We start from the raw sequence: 7,874 nt of genomic DNA, 5'->3' as shown, positions 1-7,874 counted from the left end.
ATGCTCAACTCTTCTGCAAGACTTCTTGATTAAATAGCCAACCTGAAACTACCCCTATATTAGGTATGAATCTAGTAGTTAATGAGCTGAGTCCTTATAGAGAACCACTGCACAATGTTATGACCAGATCAACAGCATTAAAGATAGCCTCGGTCGCCAATGTAGTCTTCCTGAACTTTGGAATAGGGTGCAAATTGGGAGGATCCAACCTCGATTTTATGTTCTTGTCCCAAACCTTTAAAAATAAGACAGTGGGAATTAGCCATATGAAAGTAGTTAGCATCCCCTTAGCCTGGCAGGGTCAGATCCCTTTATCTTTCAACAGTGACTAATTATACAAAGAATATTTGGACTACATTATTCCTCCAGAACCTGGAGCATTATTAATTGAATGTAGGGTTGGGCTTCTCCCTGTGGCTTCTTTTACCTCAAACTGTTCTCCTGCAAACACCCCATTTTTCTGGCTTGTAATCACATGGAAGAGAGCAAGGAACATTTCTTGTTCTTTTGCGGGATATACCACCAACTTAGATGTAACTGGATTGTTCTCTTATGTCAGCGTTATGACATTTTTCAGTTGAAGGTGGCTTTATGGATTTGTGAAACTTGTTTTTTTCAATCTGCATAATACACAAGAAAGAAAAGCTACTATATTGCATTGTCTGCAAATGTACATTCATTTTTATATTTTTCTTATCTGGTATTTGATGTACCTATTTTAACTTTGTTTTGTTATTTTGTACAGTCTTCCTGGGATGTAACTGATCTAGCCAAATAAATATTGCATAAAACAATTACACCGGCCACTTAAGCATAGTGAGATACATGGAGAAGGGAAAAATTATCGAAGTGTTTAACATATTGGGTACAACGAAGACAGTGTGCTACTTTACTATTTAATTTTATAACCTGTGCACCTCTGGAACAAAACCAACATCACAATGCTCACCTGGACCAGCAGTTCCATTATAATTTATACAGCAGAACATTATGCAAATCAAGGTAAAAGGGCTATGCCGTTGATAACATTTATTAGACAATTCAGAAGAGATGTAATAATCCGGACTGATAATTTTCAAATATTCACAGAATGAATCCGAGCATTTTTAATGAATAATAACTTAAACACATAAGCTTGAACGATTAATCCATCTCTCATGTAGGGAAAATAATATGAAAGTGACCATTGGGGAACATTACAAAGGAATTCATAATACACAGTTACCAATTAATGACAAACTGGTTGGCTCATAATGTAAATGATTCCGATCACATGTACATAAAAAGGAAATTTCCAAGAAAACCCGAGTGAATAGAGAGATGTGCAAGAGTTCGTAGGTAAGAGACGTTTATCTGTATATATCAAATGCGAGTACACTTCCTATATTCATGAGCCAGTAATGCAACGGTCTACTTAAATGTGTCTGGGGAGATGAGAAGGCAAAGTATAAGTTTGGATTGCTCCAATATTGCAATTCAATTATTTTGAAGCAAGTACATGATTCCATAACAGCAAGATAAAGTAGGATTAAGAATAATCTGATCTTCATTTTTTGGTACTACAGAATAAAACAAGATTTTTCCATTGCTAGCAGTTATGCTTTTCATTATTGCACTTTTGTCTGTTAGTTTGTTCTTACTGTCTCCAGCTCAGATTATTTAATGTTGCACTCTTTACATAGGTAGATGAGTGGACTTTTTTCAACGTTATCCTTGATACTGTACACATCAAGTAACATATTTTAAAGGCTGGATCTTTTCTAATAGGTGAGGAATTGCAAAAACCTTGTACTATAAGCCGTTTAAAACACCCAAATAATATCAATACATTTTTTCAACATCTGGATGACGTTGGAAACATTTCAAGTTTCTTTGCACACAGTGGTTAGGCCTATGTTTATGGGCCTGAAAAACTGTAAAAGTGGCAGTCTTATGGTGGAGATCCTCAAATTTCTCTAAAATGCATATTAACATTCCATTGCGGTCCCCATTTGCCCGAATAATTAGTATAAATCATATCCCTGTTTGCTTTGTGATGAGTGTCTCCAAGATAGAGGGCTGTATAGAGGGTGTAACAGGAAAACGACTCATTCTCCTGGCACTAGAGAGTTCTCACAAATTAATGGCAAGTCCTCATATGTCTTACTGTGATTGTGTCAAGAATAAATTAATCTCTAATTTTCACATGGCCACTACATACTGCAGTTATTAATATTATTTCTATTCAAACTTGTTAAAAATTAACCAGTATTGCCACTGCAAAGGATTTCTTGGACATCATAGTTATAGCTATCTTTTTCTGTTTTGTGAACAAACAGTTCACTGGTGATTGTATAATAATTATCAGTTGTTATCAAGATTCCAGGCATGGTCACAAGCTCACTTTTTCATGTGATACTGTTTCAATCATTTCCTCTGTGTATTTTATTGTGTGTGTATATTACAGAACTTTCAGTTCCAATGGATCAGTTGAGGTACTTTGTATTCTTCATGTGTGCATTCTACCACATCTGTATCGTCCGATCAACCTGCGTGCAATTATCATAGCTCGACAGTTTCTATCTGCATTACATACACCATGTCTAAAACAGGAATTAAACTTCTTGAGTTTGGTCAGGTTATATTAGTGCTCCCGATTAAAAGTGCAATGGAGAAGAAAGTGAATATTTTTTAACACCCAGGAAAATCAGTAATTGCTTGGATCAGACTCTGTTGGGTGTGATAAAGAGTTTGTGTTACTACTTTTGCCCGAAACATGAACACTTCATGCACATTTAGGTTCTTTCTCTACCAAAATGTGCATCTGATGGTATTTACCCTCACTGAATGTTGGTATGTTTGACCTGCAAAGTTTACCACAGAAAAATGATGGGTGTTAGGTGCTGCACACATCCAAATTAACCGAGCCACCCATAATCGGGTAAATTTTTCTGAACACTCAAAAATAAAATTGTAGATTTTGGTGGACTTCGGACACCTTTCTTGGAAAGATACTGGTAATTAATCAATAGTTATACATTCCTGAGACTGTCTCTCTTGGAGTTTAAACAATTTTTGCCTCTCCATATGTTGAATGTAGTAGTCATTGGGAATTGATACTTCTATGAGTTTCACCATTGTTTTGTGTGGCTTTTTAAGCTTCTCACTAGTGTGCATGTTCTTGTGTGTAATCAGGTTCCCAGATTGACTAAAACACTTTTCACACTCATCACATTTATACTGTTTCTCTCCGGTGTGCGTTTTCTTGTGGGTCATTAAGTGCGATGACTGACTGAAACACTTTCCACATTGATCACAAATGAATGGTTTTTCTCCTGTGTGTGTTCTTTTGTGAACTATAAGACTAGATGAGTGCCTGAAAGCCTTTTCGCATATAGTGCATGTGTATGGCTTTTCTCCAGTATGCTTTCTTTGGTGAATGATGAGGCTCGATGTTTGCCGGAATATCTTTCCACATTCAGTGCATTGGTATGGTTTTTCTCCAGTATGTGTTCTCTGATGAAGAAGCAAGCTTGATGCCCAGCAATAACTCTTTCCACATTCACTACACTTGTAAGGTGTTTCGCCTGTGTGTCTTCTCTGATGAAGCATCAAGCTTGCTGACCGACTGAAACTCTTGCTACATTTAGCACATGTCCAGGTTTTCAATTCTTTCGCTTTTTTCTTTCTTGCAATAGTTCTAGGTGAATGAACAATTGTTTTAAATTCAGGGCGGAGAGTTGTTATGAGTACTGCACAGCTCATTGACATCTTTTGTGAAAAGAGCTTTGCTTGGCTTGCTTCTTTCTCTTTTAGGCATTGTATGACCTTCTCCTTCATGTTTCTTGACAATATCTCACGTGTCTCCATTTTACAAGTTCTGCTATTCCAGTATTTATTCTTTATCTTGTCCCTAAATCCATTCACTGAAAGATAAAAAAAAAATCTACATATTAATTTCAACAGACTCATCACTTAACTTCCTCATATATTACTATCTTAACATTTGGTTTAATAAATTAACTAAAACCCCAACAAAGGATTAATCTGTGAAGGAAAAAAGATTGTGTGATTCTATCACACTGAGCAGCTCTTATTCTAAACACATTCTCAACCACTAGAATAATGAACCCCACTTATAAGACAAGCATCTAAATAACTATGGGTCTGATTTAGAGTTTGGCGGATGGTTTACTCCATCACAAACGTGATGCCCTATAACAAGTACACTGTACTCTATATCCTATGGTACTTGTAAATATGATGTCGGGATATCCATCACATTTGTGAATGAGTAACCCTTCCACCAAACTCCAAATCAGACCATTAATCTTTAAAATCAGAAGATTATTCTTCTCTCCACCACAGAGGCCTTTCTTGTACTTAACAATAAGTGAAAATGAATGGAAAAGGTAGATTCCATTGGCAGCAAGGGGGATAAAATAAGATCGTCTTTACCCACTTTTTTCTCTTCTTTGTGAAACTTCCTATCTGTAAGACTACACTGAAAGCTCTGAACGCGCATAAAAAGAGATAGCAAACATACAATAAAATACTTGAACACCAATGGTTTATGGTTGAAGCTTGGGTTAAAACATTTGGACCTAGACACAACACTAAAACATATGGGAAACAATGAAACATGTCTCTATACACAGTGACCAGCCCCATAACTGCACATACAGAATGTTAAGAAATAAAGATGAAAAGAGATGGTGTGTACAGTCACCCACTAGGGGACAGTTGTTCATTAGGAGACCAGTGCCTGCCTCTAGGGATGTTCATATCAAACTATAAAGAAGCCATGGAGCAAACTCACAGAGTCTATAAAGAAGCCATTAAGCAAACTTTGCTAAGGCTACTGGGACCCGAAAATTTCCATCTGCAACAAACTAGATCAATAGGGTAGAAATAGCTAGATGTAATTGATACCAGTCTGGCAGAAACCTGAGATCTGGGAACATGGTATGTTTCAAAAGCGAAGAAATAAGTGCCCATTGCACGCATCACAGGTAAAGGTTGAAAATTTGCATCCCCGAATCTGCGGTTCAGGCCCTAAAGACAAAAAAAAGGGGAAGAGCTAAAAACGGTTTACCCTGGCTTCCCTGCTTAGAGGTAGCCCCCTGGTATGCTTAGCTCCAGTTAAACGAAGTGCAGAGAGTACCCAGTCCATCGGTCCTGGGGGCAATTTAAATGTAACACCAGCTAAAGCCCCATTGCAACAATACCCTATTTTTTTAAATGCAACATAAATACATCTAGTATCACAGGTTTCTCGGTTAATCCCCATTTTATTGAAAAGTCCACTGTTTCTTTAGTCGCTGCACCCCTTGGGAAGGTTCCCCCCTCGAGAGAAAGCAACGGCCTACAAGTTCGGAGTGGGAAGAAGAAAAACAGGATTGGACATATCCCTAAATGGAAACAGAAAAAACTGTGGTTCCCCACTGTACTTGAAGAGTCAGATAGCACAAACCCGCCATTAAGTAGAAAAGTCCCTGGGCCCTCGGGGCCACCAGTATTGTCTGATGGCCATAACTTAGGGCCTGTTAATGAAAATCAGCTAACCCTTTTAGACCCCTCCCAGAACAAGTTAGGGAAGCAAGAAGGTCAGGGAGATAGAGGGACTATTGGTGGCACAGAGAATCTGAGCTACTCCTTCAATCAGCTTACCAAGGAACCAGTAGAGACCCTGCACCAAGAAATGTATTAACACATACTTATGCTACTGTGTTAGAACAGGGCTCGGCTAGCGGATGTGCCCCTCTTTCCCCTTCCGGGTGGGATACTCTCCCAGTACGGTTTGACCCCGGCCAGGGGAAGGTTAGGGAGGGGGGTTCTATCACACCTACTAGTAGTAATAGGTTTAGGTCGGTGAGGGGATGTGACTATAGGTCAACTGATAAAAGGTACACTGGGCCGAGTACCGGGCAAGTGACTAGTATTTTGACTTCTGTCTCCCTGTTTGATACTGATTCGGCCCTACTTAATAGAAGTGCCCTTTTGCAGTTGTTATTAGAAATAGAGGACTTGCAACTGGTAACAAGCAAAGATATGGAGTTGGTTTATCTAGACCAGGGGTCTCCAACCTTTTGTGTAGTCCGAGCTACTTCTGGCCAGTGAAAATCATCATGAGCTACTGAACCCGAAGCAACTCGCGCATTTTTCCGAGAGACCCCCCAAGCCTAGTTTCATGGACTTTAAGCCTAATTTCATCAGAGGTGGTTACTGTGGTTTGAACAAAATACCCAAGACAGGCTTGACTTAAGAGTTACCTAGAACACCAAAAGGAATGACTTAGGATTTGTGACGCTTCTAGACATTTCAATTAATAGGTCCAAAATTAAGGTCCAAAATTAAGACCTCGTTTTTTGTGCCTTTCTGCCCTCTGTTCCACTAGTTTTTCCCTCGTTTTTGTGCCTTTCTGCCCTCTGTTCCACTCGTTTTTGCTTCGTTTTATGATCCCTTTTGCCCTCTGTTCCACTCGTTTTCCCCATGTTTTTGTGCCCTTCTGCCCTCTGTTCCACTCGTTTTTTGTGCCCTTCTGCCCTCTGTTCCACTCGTTTTTTGTGTCTTTCTGCCTCTGTTCCACTCGTTTTTGCTTAGTTTTTTGTGCCTTTCTGCCCTCTGTTCCACTCGTTTTTTGTGCCTTTCTGCCCTATGTTCCACTAGTTTTTTCCTTGTTTTTGTGCCTTTTTGCCCTCTGTTCCACTTGTTTTTGCTACGTTTTTTGGCCCTTCTGCCCTCTGTTCCACCAGCGCTCTCTGATGCCTTGTCAGCCATCCCTCCCACGGGATGCCTAATTCCACCATTGAGCTTACCTGCGGTGGAAGGCACGTCTCCTGGCGTTGGAAGGCACGTCTCCTGGCTGCTTCTGGCGGTGGAAGTCACGTCTCCTACTGCTCCCAGCCGGCACCTGTCGCACAATGGCAGACAGTGCAATGCCAGCGCGTTTTCAGTACACGATGATGTCACAAGAGTCAGACTCTCACGAGAGGAGTCTGCAGCTCCAGGAGAGGAGCGTCATCCTCTTTGCCCGCCCCTACCCCAGCTTAGCTCCAATCCGAGCGGCTGGTTTGGGTGAGGGCAGGCAAATGGAGCCAGAAAGGCTAATAGCCCAAATTACCACCAAATACTACTGAAGGGCTCCGCGAGCTACTCCCGGGGTCTCCGCGAGCTACCGGTAGCTCGCGATCGACTGGTTGGAGACCCCGGATCTAGGCCTTAGGAGTGTCACCCCAAACACAAGAGTCACATTTACGTCAGGGGTAGTTGCAATGGTAGTCCTGGCCAATGTAGACTCTTTTAGGAAAAGAGGGCCTGATGCGTTTCCATTTGAGAATCCCCAGATAGTACCGTTAGAATCCCCTGGAAAAATCCATTAGGAACCAGGTAGTAGGTTCCCTATTCCCATGGGCGTCATAAATCCTAAAGAAACTAAAATATCAGTAGGGAGTAGTTTAGGAAAAAGAGATCAATAATATAGGCCCCCAGGTTCAAGGCCTAGTAGTCCCGTAGTGGAAGATGAGATGGCCCAGTGGAGTTGGGTAGCTGGCTCCCTGAACGGCTCAAAAGAAATTACAAAATTGCCCTTGCTGCAGAGGTAGCCAATTGGGAAGAATTTTATCCTGGAACCTAGTGGGGGTAGGAAAAACCAATTGTAAGCTTCACTCGTTATTAGAACACAACCCTAAAATAATTTGTCTACAGGAAAAATGGAACTGTGGGGATTTTCATTTTGAGAATTTCTTTGTATATTGTTGTGCAGCAAAGCCCTCGTTAGTTAATTTACTTACTTGTACCATAAAATGGAATCCTGCGATTTAAATTCATCCCTCTAAGTGCTGTAAGGGAGTGAAGTTGAGGATAGGTAAAGATAAACTAGGGCCGACGGTTTC

General features: G+C 40.5%; 1 long non-coding RNA gene across 1 annotated transcript in view; it reads right to left on the bottom strand.

Moving 5' to 3' along the window:
* Positions 1-1,012: 1,012 nt before the first annotated feature.
* Positions 1,013-7,874, bottom strand: part of LOC147673424 (uncharacterized) — a 38,648-nt gene continuing 31,786 nt past the window's right edge. Inside the window, exon 3 of the long non-coding RNA XR_015302614.1 lies at positions 1,013-3,905. This is a non-coding gene — a long non-coding RNA (uncharacterized LOC147673424). The remainder of the gene's footprint in view (positions 3,906-7,874) is intronic.

The sequence above is a fragment of the Lissotriton vulgaris genome, chromosome 12 (assembly GCF_964263255.1).
Source record: "Lissotriton vulgaris chromosome 12, aLisVul1.2, whole genome shotgun sequence".
Lineage (NCBI taxonomy): Eukaryota > Metazoa > Chordata > Amphibia > Caudata > Salamandridae > Lissotriton > Lissotriton vulgaris.
The sequence above is the reverse complement of the archived record's forward strand: the minus strand, read 5'-3'. Positions and strand labels throughout refer to the sequence as shown.